At 52.7% G+C, this 11746-nt stretch overlaps 1 long non-coding RNA gene across 2 annotated transcripts in view; it reads left to right on the top strand.

The window, feature by feature from the left end:
• The first annotated feature begins 10991 nt into the window (after window positions 1-10991).
• LOC105984532 overlaps window positions 10992-11746 on the top strand; it is a 3702-nt gene continuing 2947 nt past the window's right edge. For both annotated transcript variants that reach the window (XR_001174998.1, XR_001174999.1), the window contains exon 1: window positions 10992-11098. This is a non-coding gene — a long non-coding RNA (uncharacterized LOC105984532). The remainder of the gene's footprint in view (window positions 11099-11746) is intronic.

Here is an 11746-nt window from a genome sequence, read left to right as displayed (position 1 = left end):
AGGTGGACTACTATCATCAGACCACTGGCCCTGGAGTGTAGATGCCACTAGGATCCTACAATCAGCCTTGGACAGAACCTGGAGTATCAACTCCAAGTCTAATGTGACACATCATGCAGTCTCTACCATGTTCAGTGGAATCCCTGCCAAAATATCAATGATAGCCAGGATGCTGATGGTTCGTGTCTATAATCCTAACTAGTTAGGAGGCTGACATGTGAGGATCATGGTTCAAACCAGCTCAGGCAGAAAAGATTCTTACCTCCAATGAACCATGGAAGTAGAGGTTTGGCTCAAGTGGAAGAATGCCAGCCTTGAACAAAAAAGTTAAGAGACAAGCCCCCCAGGCTCTGAGTTCAAGCCCTAGTACCAGCACACGAACACACAGACAGAACACACACACACACACACACACACACACACACACACACACAATTGGCCATAACACCAAAAGAAAGGCTTCAAATCCTGTTCCCTTCCCACCAGCGGTGGGCAGGCTGTCCTTGCTCAGGTTTCTAATTGATCAACTGTGTTTATTTGAGGAAAGCTAAAAAAATTAAAAGACCTAGAGCCAGCAGCCCTGGAGGGCCCAATATTGATTTGTGCTTTACCTGATACTCCAAAGGTTGTCCCTGTGGTGCTCCTTCTCTAGGGCAACCTGACCCCTCCAAAGTCAGGTCAGCCTGGTGGCCGCTCATGAAGACTCGGGCAGTTAACCATTCATCTCACTATAAGCAAAGCTCACTTTTAAAAGCTTGGCAGCTTTTAAAAGCCTGTGGCTTCGGGTTCAGGCAGGTTCATAGGAGCAGGCAATGCTCCAACACCAGACAACGCATTAAGCAAACAAGCGCTCCTTCAGCACCTTGGCTCTTTGCCCAGCTGTGCCCATGGACCCCGTACACAGCACAGGTTGCGGCTTTAGACCACAGCAACAAGCACTCTCTGGGGACCAGCCATCCAATCAAGATGCCTGTAGGCCACTGATCACAGGCCTGGGAGGGGCTGGGTGATGAGTCCATTGGTCGAGAGAATAGCTGATTCTACTGGGCACCAGTAGCTCACACCTATAATTTTAAGTACTTAGGCTCTGAAAATCTCAGTTCAAAGCCAACCCAAGAAGAAAAATTTGGAGACTCTTTATCTCCAGTTAATCATCAAGGAGCCAGAAGTGGAGCTGTGGCTCAAGGGGTAAAGCACTAGCCCTACACAGAAAGAAAGAAAGAAAGAAAGAAAGAAAGAAAAAAAGAAAGAAAGAAAGAAAGAAAGAGAAAGGAAGGAAGGAGAGAAAGAAAGAAAGGAAGGAGAGAAAGAGAGAAAGAAAGGAAGGAGAGAAAGAGAGAGAGAGAAAGGAAGGAAGGAAGAGAGAGACAGAGAGGGAGGGAGGGCAGTAGAAGGGGGAAGGAAGGAAGGAAGGAAGGAAGGTATCTCCTGATAACCCATACTCAGCAGCCCAGAACCCAACCAATAGCCCTCATCAAAGCCAAGTAACCATGGCGCCTATCTATTGACTCCCTCCCTGGAGGTTCAGAGACCTTAGAGACCTCCCACCTCTGTGCAGCTGGAGAACTCAAGGTCTTATTGTTGTGTGAGAGATGTAGATGTCCCCCTCAACACTGGGAAGAAACTTGGGGTGGGAAGAAGATGGACCAGTAGAAACTGACTCAAGAAGTTCATAATCTAAGAAATCCATATCCTAGGACACAGCAGGGAAGATGAAATCCTGTCAAACTAGCAACTTTAAGTAGCAGAAGTTCAGAATTAGGGGAGTGGGGATGAGGCGTCAGTGGGAACAAGGCCAATGAACAGAGAAGCAATAAAAGGATTAGATGAAAGAACCAGAAAGCTTAGATTAGGGCAAGGTATGCGCGCGTCCTCAGCCGTAAAGAGGAGCCTTCTCTAAGAGTAAGAGATCCTGAAAATTAAAGATGCCATGGATTAAAGTATGGAAGGGGATGCTGAGGAAATCTCCCAGAAAGTGGAGCAAAAGGCAATAGAGAAGATAAGGAAATGGGAGAATCAGTACAGGAGGTCAGACAGCCAAGTAGAAGAGTTCTAGAAGGTCAGAGAAAGCTAAAGAATAGAAAATATAGTGGAATAGTTTCCAGGCAGAAAGATCTTACTAAGCGTTCAGCATACAGGACAAGAAAGTGAATAACACCAAGGCCGGGGCCCCTTACAGGCCCAGAGCACAGACAAACAGCTGGACTGAACGACACTGTAGGCTAGCAGAGGATGCAGCATAGGCCACACAGAGTAGACTGGAAATGGCTTCACACCTCCAACCACAGCCTTGGAAGGCAGAAGACAGTGGAGTAAGGTCTTGGAAAAGCTGAAGGAAACAGTCCCGAGCCTTGAAAAGGCTCAGCTAACATAACAACCAGGTGCTGGGTTATAAGCAATCGTAGCTACTCAGGAGGCTGAGATCTGAAGATCATGGTTCGAAGCCAACCCTAACAGGAAAGTCCATGAGACTCTAATCTCCAATTAACCAACAGAAGGCCAGAAATGGAGTGGTGGCTCAAGTGGTAGAGTACTATCCTTGAACACAAAAGCCAAGCACGAGCTCAAGGTGTTGAGTTCAAGTCCCAGAACTGGCATATACAAAAATAATAAAAGAACTAAAGGAGACTAAATTCATCTTGCTAGGTTCTAGTTCTCAAGAATATGCTTCTGGAAACAGGGGAGGAAGTCTTCCCAGGAAGACAGGAAGAGGTACAAAGATGGAAAGCAGGAAGACAGGAAGTAAGAGATTCAGCCCAACAGAGGTTCAAAGGGTGGGTACAGGCAAAGGTGAGCCCCTGAATCACCAAGAAACAGACAGACAGACTAGAATCTCGTTCCATTCTCTGGGAACAGAAGTCGCTGGTAACTTCCATGTCTAACCTTGGACTTGCAATCTCCTTGGTGATGTAAACAGACACGAGAACTATCTGAACCAATGTCCCAGCAATGCTCTTGTTCTTTAAACACCTTGTTCTCTGACATTTCACATAAAGTGGAAGACTGATTTCCCAAAACAACCAGGACTTTATACCTGTTCTGCATTTCCAGAGTTCAGGGACTTCTCAACCCAAAAAGAACACAGGGATTATGACAGAGATGCTATTGTGGCCAAAGGCCGTGGGTTGTGAGCCTTCCAGCCACAGCCACAGAGCATTATTAGACCACCATGGTTTGGCAGCTCCACCATTGCTAGATCCCCAGTGGAGTCTCTGTAGCCCAGGCAGCCTCTTGTCTTTCCCCTCAGGCCTCCGCTCCCACCCGCTTCCCCCCTGCTTGCCTGAGCAGCCTTCCTAGATCCACCGCCAGGACAGTAGTGGCCATGTGGCGGGCTCTGCACTCTCAGCTCAGGCTTGCTTTGGTTCCAAATTCACATGGAAGCTTAAGGGACAGTCCAGGGGTGCAAACACCCCCAGAAGTGTCTCTTCCAGGGAGAATCAGATGCTTGAGAGCGACTGTCAGTCACTTGTGAGTTTCTGATTCCTGCTATGGTTTAGCAACAACTCAAGCACAGTACCTGACAGTCTTAAAGGCCAAAAGCCTGAAACATGTTTTGCAGGCAACTATCAGCAGGAGCAATCTACCTCCATCCCTTCCCCAGCTCCTCAGGCTGCCTGCGCAACTTGGCTCATGGCCCCTCCAGCAATGGTATCACTCTCACCAGCTCTGACCTGCCCGCCTCCCTCCCATACGAAGCTGCGATTGGCTGGGCTCAGTCAGATCACCTAGGGCCATGTCTCCAGCAAGCATCCTTCACTTCATCCCATCTCCCAAGTCCCCACTACCTAGGGAGGGAGCACACAAGTTTGGGGAGCTGAGAAGTATAATGCTTGGGGGGGGGGCCGGGTGTCAATGTTCTTTCAGTCCACAACAGTTCAGTAAACAGTTCTAAAGATGTGGGAGGCTGGCAGAGCCAAGGTGCACAAAGCTGCTCAAGGGGTCTTCCCAGAGGTGGGCTCGGGGGGTCCCTTGGGAGCTCCAGGGTTCCGACATGAATGCCAGAAAACCTGCCCAAGAGAGTACGGATGCCATCCCCAGAGGCTATTCAAGAGGGACAATGCGGGCATAGGAAATGGTAAGGCCTGTCAGGGCCCTCAGACACCTGGGACCCAATTCTCTCAAGGAAGGGCACCCGCGGTGCCCCCACCCCAGAAGCACACGACAGCGCTTCTTCCGGAGCAGGAAGAGGAGTCTTGTAGGAGGCGGATGTGGAAAGCAAGAGCTCCAGGTGCAGAGTTGAAGCTGGCTCGGACATGCACTGGAGGCAGGAAAAGTGGGGTGCCAGCAATGAACCAGCAGGATGCTCGAAAAGGCAGGTGTGATGGGAGACCAGAGCAAGGCTTGGGATCAGGAGGGAGGGAAGGGGGAAGGGAATGGAAGAGGGCCGCCCCAGTTCCAGTTCTTCTACCCCAACTCCAGGTCATCTCCGAGCCCCTCTCCACCTGCCGCCCCAGTTCTCAGCTGGCAGGGCTCAGAGAGCTGCGATTCAAGTATGTCATTGCACGGAGGAGTAAAAATAGTCTAAAAGAGGAAAGAGAGGGATATAAATATGCAAAGGCTCCAGGCTGTGTGAGAGCCCCCTGGGGCCAGGGGGGATGATGTCACCAGAGCCCTAAAGGTCCTTTCGGTGGGACCCATGCCCTGCACAAGCACTGACGCTGGTCCTCACGGCCAAAATGAGCAAACTCCCAGAATCCTCCCTTCTTACGCTTCCTCATTCTTGTCTAGGTTCTAGATCAGAATCTTCCGCAAGGGACAAATCCCGGCACCAAAGAAGCACAGGAAAATCCAAAGAGGATGTTCTCTTCAGGGGTGACTCTGGGGCCCCCTCCATCCTCTGCACTCCTGTCTATGCATTTGCAGCTTTGGCACTGAGCAGGAAAAGCTCATTTTTCCAATAGGCATAGAACATACCCTGGCAGACAGTCTGCCAATAAGGCAGGGCTGTTGCACACACAGCAAGCATTTCCTGCTGTTGTCTCCCCTCGTCCCGTGCCCTGAGCCTGGGCTTTGCAAATACAGCCCCTGGTCCTATAGGACATCCTTCTAGATTGGCACCAGGAAGCCCCCAATGCTGGAGCCTCTCCTACTCCCCAGCCTAATCCCCGTCTCCCTGGACCCGCAACAGCATACGGGGAAAAAAGGTGCTCCTGAGTCCCACAGATATTGGGAGGCTCTCCGGCCTCACCCAGCCTTCCTTCCCAAGTGACTCTGACATGCCTCCGTAGGGCCACGGCATGTGTTGCTCACAGGTTCAAAGCCAGCACTCAGCCCTGGAACTTGGGGCATCTTGCTGGCCTCCATCCCAGGCCACTCCCAACACAGAGCTACTAACTTAATAAAATGCTTATCCAACACAGAACAACTGTCTTAAACATTTATCCAACCAAGGCCATGGCTAGCACCTACATGAAGACAAAGATTGCCTCTGTCTCTCTCTCTGTCTGTCTCTTTCTTTCTCTCTCTCTCTCTCACACACACACACATGTGCGCACACGGGCACAAACACACACACAGAGCTGTAACAGGTGAGAACCATGTTTGCAGGTACTTCTGTCTCCACTGCTCACTCAATTCAGTCCTGGAACGGAAGCAACCACAGACCATATGCAAATGATGGGCGTGGTGGCTGTGTGCCAATAAAACTTTATTTATAATGATGGGCCACATGTCCAATTCAGTGAGCCAAGTTGGACCGAGGACTGCAAACCCCAACTCTGATGAAACAAAATTCAAAAAAAGGAAACAGTAATCAGAAAGAAAAACTGTCAGATTTCTTAAAGCCTGCTCATGACTTGGGATCAGCTGCCTCTAATACTGACAATCAATGATATAAGAAGGAACAAGAGGAAAAATGGGAGGGGAAGGAAGGGTTTCTATGGGAACGGCAAGTTTACTTCTACTGGTTCAAGTACTTAAAAGACAATCGCTGTATTTTTCTCTCTTCCCCTCAGATACAAGGCAGGCATGACCCATGCCTCACTGGGCAGAAGGACTTTGCCCAGAGCCTTGTCTGTTCCAACCCAAACTGAAATGCCAGAGTGTTCCACAGGTCAGGGAGGGCAGTTCATGCAAGCTGGGCCTCTTGAGCAAAATTCTTCCCTGGAGCAGCAGCTCTGGTCCGGTGCTCCGCCTCCCTGCCCGGCTGCCCAGCAGGCTGCAGGGAGTCAGGCCGCCCACGGCTGTGGCCTGTGAGTCTCTGCCTAGATCTCATCCGCCATCAAAGCAGACGGCTTCCAGGTGGGTTCTATTTGACCCCCACCCCCCAAACACTCTTGCCCCTCGGTGACAGAGGTGGCCAAGAGCCCCTTGTTTGATTCTGATAGTGGGAAGGTCATGATACCTTCCTGGTATCATGTTCACCTCTACCCACCGGACCAGTCAAAGACCCAGTGAGAAAGCACCTCATTTACCAACACAGCCAAGCCTGGGCCAGCACCCTTTCTGCAGAGACCCACGGCGGAAGAAGCCTCCAGCCCCGCAAGGAGAAAGTCAGGACTGCAGCCGGTGGTGCTGAGTAGAGCAGAGCCACCTCATGCCCACAGGCCAGTGAGCCCAAGGGTGGGGATGCAAACAGCTTCAGGCAGGCATACTCTGCCCAGGCCCTGCCATCCTTCTACTGCCTTTCCAGGGGTGGGGGGTGGGTGGGCACCCCTAGGAAGGCAACTCCTTCTTGTCCAATGGGGAAACAAGAAGAGCACATGAAAGTGATTTCCCAGCATGCCACAGCAAGTGAGAGGCAGCACCAGGCCCCAAGCCTTCAGCCTCCTGGTCTAGGCTTCTGTTTCCCTAACTACACAGTGCTCCCAAGAAAACAGGCACTACAGCCTGGCTTTTAGCCTGGCTTTAAAACAGGCAATCTCAGTTACCTCAGAGCCAGTGGCCTGATCCCAGCTGGAGTCGATAAATAAGTATCTACAAGATGGCTCATCCCTAGGGACAGAACACGTGGCCCTGGGGTCAGTGTCCATGCAAGCAGCTTCTGGAGGATATAAAACATCCACATCTGATGTTTGACCCTGCAGTGTCAAAAACCTCCCTGGCAGACACGAGTGGCCCACAATCCTAGCTACTCAGGGGGCTGAGATCTGAGGACTGCCGTTCAAAGCCAGCCTGGGCAGGGAAGTCCATGCAACTCTTATCACCAAAAGCTGGAAGTGTGGCTATGGCTCAAATGGTGGAGTGACAGCCTTGAGTAAAAATGCTAAGGGATAGGGCCTAAACCCAGAGTTCAGGCCCCAGGACAGGCACCCAGGCACGCACACACACGCACACACTCCCCACTTCACGTGCACTCAAAGGCCAGACCCAAGAAATCCAACCTCTCTCTCCTTCACAGATGATGTTATTGTCCCAGATGGACAGAAAGAACCTGGGTCTCCATTCTGCCCCTAAGCATAAGTTAGGAAGCTGTTATGGGCCACAGAAGCCACTGAAGGGTTTATTTATTTATGTATTTATTTTTGACCACTCCTGGGGCTTGAACTCAGGGCCTGGGCACTGGCCCTGAGCCCCTCTGTGCTCAAGTCTAGCACTTTACCACTTGAGCCACAGAGCCACTTCTGCCTTTTTCTATGCATGTGGTACTAAGGAATCAAACTCAGGGCTTTATGTATGCTAGGCAAGCACTCTATCACTGAGCCACATTCCCAGTCCCACTGAAGGGTTTAGCAGGGACGGGTTTAGGGGCTGGGTGGTGGGGGGACTGCAGGAAGTGACAAAGGCCCAGAGCCTACAGAAGTCACTAGGAAGTCCATACAGGCACCACAAGGGCCTGGGCCCTACAGCAGGGGAGGAAGGGCTGACAGGTAAGCGCAGATCTGCCTTCAACACCCAGGTACTGTTCCGCCCCAGAGCTGCCTTCAGGCTAAACCAGAGACTCCTACCCATTCTGCACTGCATCATGAAGCAAGGAGCTGCTAACGCTTACAGTCTGCCTTCCAGTCCAGCTCCAATGCCCCCTCCTCTGGGAGGCCTTCCAAGCTCCCAGCTGTGGTTGGCTGCAGCCCCTTTACCTGTCCACCATGCACGTGACTCAAGATGCTCACAAGTTCAATGCACTTATAAGTCACAGAACCTTGGGCAAGTGCCAACTGAGGGAAGGGCTAGTTGCTAAGGGAGAACAGCCAGCAGGGACCAGATAGCAGCAGTGGGCCCTCTTCACTGGGTCCCCCCTACCACCACCACCACCAGAGCAGCCGTAGGGACAGCCTGGTGACCGCAAGCCCCCTGACTTCCCTCCATCCAACATGCCCAATTCCAATCTGTCCAATCCAGAACGAGGCGGCTGGATACAGCATCAAACACAGAGGCATGAGAACAGGAAGGAACCCCTATCAGTGCCTACGTGTGCTCCCAGCTACAGGGCTGGACCCCAGTCTGGCTGCCTGACTGCCACCATCTCTCGCTCCGTAAGGCAGACACTGGAGACAGTGCTTCCCTCGCCAGTGTCCACAGGCTGTGACATGCTTAGCACCGGGCTGAGAAATGGAATGGAGAAGGGCTGTGGATTTATTTGGAGGGTGGCAAAAGTGACATGCACAGCAGATCCGACTCCGGGCCTCACACCCCTGGCTGTTCAAGAGTAAAACCAGCCCAGAACTTCACTCCGGGACCCTGAGGCAGAGGAAGTACAAGGCAGCCCTGCCCCCTTGTCTTCAGGAGGAGACTTCAGCCCTTGTCTCAAGGCCCATGAACCGGCTGCCTCTACCCCCACCTGTCCCCAAGGAAGTGGGGGAGGCTGCCAACATCCTGCAATTCCATTTTCTCCTCTCTAAAAGGTCACCAGCGTGGGCTCCCCCCATTCACTTGCACGGAGGCAAGGGGCATCTGCGCCCAGAAGGACATCACGCTCTGCCAAAGAAGCTGGTTGGTTTGTTTAGAGACAGGGTCTCCCCTGGCTCCGGATGCTCCTGCCTCGGCCTCCGGAGGATGTGTCTGCCTGCAAGCATCATAGCCTGGCATGCACACACGTCTGAGACCCGCTCCTCCTCCCTCGGCTCGGCTCTGGGGCTGGAGGAAGAGGCCATGCTTTTCTGTCCCAACTGGCTGACCTGACCCCAAAGACAGATCCAGAGCTTTCAAAACACATCACAGTCGCAGCCAGATTCCAGAATCCCATAGTTGGGGGTAGGGGTCGGGGGACAGTGAAGGCCTCAGGTGAGTATGCAAACAGTGGATCCCAGAGGCCTAACCTGAGCCTCATTACTGACCAGGAAATCACCCCAATGCCAGGAACAAGACAGAGTCCAGACAGGACTAACCAGCCCTGACAGGAGTTGGTTTGCCTACACAGAGGCCAGGAGAGCCTCGAACCCCGAGACTTCAGATCCTTCGCTCCCACTGTCCCCAGCTGCCATCAGCATGACACGGTGGCCCACGGTGCTGTGGATGGACATGCAGCTCACACACAGCCAGCAGCCGCTAGCCCGGGCTCTGCCTGCCTCCCCTCACCTCGGAGCTCTGACGGAAGACCCTATCTGCTCAGCCCGGCATATCCGGGCGGCTGACACCCAGCAGCTGGCTTTGCAGATGCTCTGAGCTCAGCGTATGGCGCCTTCTGGACTTGGACCTTCAGTTGAGACTTCTTAAGTAACACAGATACAAAATGAGAACACGTCTGTGAAACACCCAGCCAACCGACGGGAAACATGGGGAAACGGGAAGAAGCCATCCCTGCCTCAACTTCACTCCCATGCTCCGCTCTGCAATGCTGGGCCAGCCTGACTTGGAAACTCCACAGGGCTAATGTCGCCTTAGAACAAGGACCACTCATCTGTTTCTGATAACCCCAAGCTGCAAAGCACACAGTTACTAATCCAGGGCGGTGCAGCCACATCCACACAGTGGAATAGTACTCAGCAACAAAAAGGAGCAACAGCTATGGGCAAGAATGCGGATACAGCCAACTCAACATTGATCAAAAAGGGCCGCAGCAGGGATGGAGGCAGAGGACCTGCTTAGCAAGCATGTAGCACTGCGTTCAAATCCCAATACTGGCCCTAAAGAAAAAAATGCAAACAAAAAGGACGGAACTGTATGATTCCGTTTCCTAACAGGCTGCAGAGGTGAAAAGAATCTTTGGGGGGGCGCGGTGGGGAAGAAAACAAATCAGAATAGAGGTGATGGGGGAGGAGGGGCAGACATCTAGTGTCTTGGAAATTGACATCTGGTGGCGTTACATGGCATATCCATGGGTGCTTACATGGGTTTTCCATACCTAAAATTGGTTGAACTTACACTTAAAATCACCATTCATTATACATATGCATATACACCAAACATGATGCACATACATACATGCAATGTATACATTAATTTGTGTGTGTGTGTGTGTGTGTGTGTGTGTAGCAAAGCCCCTTGTTACTCAAACTCTAAGTAACACTTGCCTAATTGGTGTGCGGAATGCTGAGAGTGAAGAACCCATAACTCATAAACTCCTACTTCACCTTCAGGACCCATCTCACATTGACCCCATTGGGTATATCCTCCTCTCTCAATTCTAGCCAAAGGGGCTCATATTGCCCAGCATCCCCTCCTTCATGACTCATCTCTGTTGTGGAAACTGATCCTGGAGGAACTTGTTGCACCAAGCCTCATTCTGTTTGCTCATTAACCTCCCAGTGATTGCTGAACACATACACACACACACACACACACACACACACACACACACACGCACACACACACACAGCCCAAACTACATGCCATCTTAGCAAATGATCCCTTTTGGTAATAAGCTGAGCTGCCCGAGAAGAGCAGGTATCCTATTGAGGGGCAGGTGCTAAAACTGAGCTTGCCCACCCCCACCCCCAGGCTCCTCGACTCCTTTTTGGGTCACTTCGGCCTTACACTGTCCTTGCCCAACCTCGGTGGGTCCACGTGAGTGGCCAGGAGACATTCTATCAGGTGTAATGTTTAAACTCACTGCTCATGGTCTACCCCTCAGCCTGCCAGCTGACCCCCCTGCCCTCTGGCTGCACCTGCAGGGGAGAGGGCCCACAGCCTGCCAGCCCTGTCCCCAGACACCTCAACTTTAGACTCTCCGTACCCCAACCCTGCTGGGCAGGGACTAAAGAGACCACCTGCACTGGTCAAGGTGAGAGAAGTGGGTGTCTGCCCGGGTCTGCAAAGCACAGCCCCCAAGCATTGGTGGGGACAGCCGGCAGTGACTCTCGTGGGGACAGCCGGCAGTGACGCTCGTGGGGACGGCCGGCAGTCACTCTCCTGCCTCTTCTAATGTCTGTACTTGCAAAGTTTCCACACACGAATACTTTGGAAAGATCTGATAGGCCACCAGTTTCTCTTTCGCCCAAGGTGAGGGCTTGGTTGGCGGTGTGGCCCTCGGCCCCTGGTGTGCTGGAGTCCCAAGGAGGGGGGCAAAAGGGGGGAGGGAAGAAGGGATCCGGCTGGACAGGACCCGACCCCCCCCCTTCCGCGCACCCCCAGCGGGCCGCGCCCCACCTGAAGTCCCAGGCCTCCAAGGTGCTGGGGAAGTGTGTGAACACACACACACACACACACACACCCCACACACACGCACAGTTGCATGTTCCCTCCGCCTCCCCGACCCCGGCCGCCGCCCCCCACACACCGGGAGTCCACGCACAAACTTCTCCAAACTCGCGGGGCGGTGACGTCCCCTGGCACGCGCACAGCGACACGCGCACCCGGACACGCGCACCCCACACCCACGTGGGCTGCCCCAGGACCAGGGCTGGGGGCGGTTTCCAGCCCCGGCCCCCCT

Source organism: Dipodomys ordii, unplaced genomic scaffold (assembly GCF_000151885.1).
Source record: "Dipodomys ordii isolate 6190 unplaced genomic scaffold, Dord_2.0 Scaffold2, whole genome shotgun sequence".
In the NCBI taxonomy this organism is placed as follows: domain Eukaryota; kingdom Metazoa; phylum Chordata; class Mammalia; order Rodentia; family Heteromyidae; genus Dipodomys; species Dipodomys ordii.
This window is presented reverse-complemented; position numbering and strand designations above follow the sequence as displayed.